This window comes from Capricornis sumatraensis, chromosome 9, assembly GCF_032405125.1.
Source record: "Capricornis sumatraensis isolate serow.1 chromosome 9, serow.2, whole genome shotgun sequence".
Taxonomy (NCBI): domain Eukaryota; kingdom Metazoa; phylum Chordata; class Mammalia; order Artiodactyla; family Bovidae; genus Capricornis; species Capricornis sumatraensis.
Window position 1 is genome coordinate 4987035 of NC_091077.1, and position 1761 is coordinate 4988795.

A 1761-nucleotide genomic window follows, 5' to 3' on the forward strand; every position below is an offset into this window, starting at 1 on the left:
TGAGTGAATGAATGACTGAACTGATGGATGTCAGGAGGACACCCAGGTAGGGAAACTGAGGCTTGGAGAGGGGAAGGAGAAGGCTAAGGCTCCACAGAAGCCTCCCATGCCCTTCCTCTCCCCTTAGCCCACAGACAAACGTACTTTGTTCTCTCCTTTGTGCTGGCTGACAGCTCAGACACTGCTCTTGGGGTACTTGGCTTAGAGGGGCAACTAGACACCAGACACCGATTTCCTTTGCCCAGTGAGTCTCCCAGTGAGGACTGGGGGGCCAGCCCAGAGGCACTCGATGAGAAGAATCCTGCCTGTTAGATCTAGCCCTTGCATAGAACACAAGAAATGAAGCCTTGGGGACCCAGATGGACTTTGCCCTCCAGGCCAGCCTCATTCGACAGCTGAGACTTGGAGGAGACAGAGGCTTGGAGTCCCGGACTTGTTCTCCTTACAGGCTCCACATGCCTGTCACTGCCCATGGAGTTCCTCCTGGGAAAGGAAGCTGAGATTGGAGTTAGTTGAGATTCAGGAATCCAGGGGGCTATGGGGGTGAGCATCAGGCCCTGCCTGGGGTGCTTAGGGTCCTGGTCTGCTGCCCTTGGAACTGAGAGTGGTCACAGTGCGGAAGACCAGGTCCACCTGGATTCAGGAGAGGGGAGGCAGGTCCAGGGAACTGCCTGTGTCCCTGTGTGGTGGTCCATCCAAACAGAATGTGCCCCTCGTGGTTGCACAGTACCACAGGGGGAGGAGAGGTGTGAACGCCTGAACACTGGTCACCCGCTGGACTCTGGGCCTCTGGGCCTTGTGGGCTCCAGGGTGGGTGGGCGCATAATTCATGAGAAGCCTGGCCAGGGGCCCTGCCCCTGTATCTCTTCCTCCTCCTCCCATCAGGCCTCTTCCTTCCTTGGGTCCCCAAGGTTCTCCTGCCCTCCAGGCTCCCAGGGGTCCCCACGTCACTGAGGTGGCTGGCATGCGCTTCTGAACGGGTGTGCCTGTGCATTCGGACCTCCGTGTGCCCACACGTCATGAGCGTGAGAGTGTGCTCCCTTCCTGACTAGCAGAGAGAAGGGCCCCACAGGAGTGCATGCAGCTGCAGGCTCTCAACCCAAGGGAGCAGACAGCACGTGGGTGCGATGTGTCCTGAATGGACCATGGGCACCGTGCACCCTGGATGTGCCCCGGGTGCAGGCCGCGTCTGTGCTGCCAGGCTGTCCGATTCATGTTCTGTTCTGAGCCTGCAGGCTCCAGCCACCTGGCCCAACCTTCACCAGAGAAAACTGCCATTCTTCAAGCCATGTTTCCAACGCATAGGTTTATTTTTTCAATGTCCAAGAGAAACATGTCCAAGATGCTCCAGGGGATAAGTGGTTTCCTTCGCCTTGTTTCTGTGTTTTGTCTTGCTGTTTCCAGATTGTGAATGTTTGAGAACTGGGGATGGGTGGGTGGAGAGGCTGGGGGCAGGGATCAGCACCGCAATCCCCATGCTAGAGGACCCCTGGACTGGGTCTGGAAGGGTGGGCATTTGGGGACCCCCTACATGCCCCAACATGGTCTAGTTCCTAGACTGGCCTCCCCCTGCCCCTAGGACTCAATACTGTGGACTCTTCCTGCACCCCCAGTGGTCTCTCCCCACCTCTGTGGGGCTGCTCCAAGAAGGAAGTGGTCAGGGAAGTTCCTGCAGGAGGAGGTGCTGGCTGGGCCGGCACGGTGCCCTCTGGGTTTGCAGAGGTTAGCATTGCCAGGAGGAGGGACCCTTGGAAAGCCCTA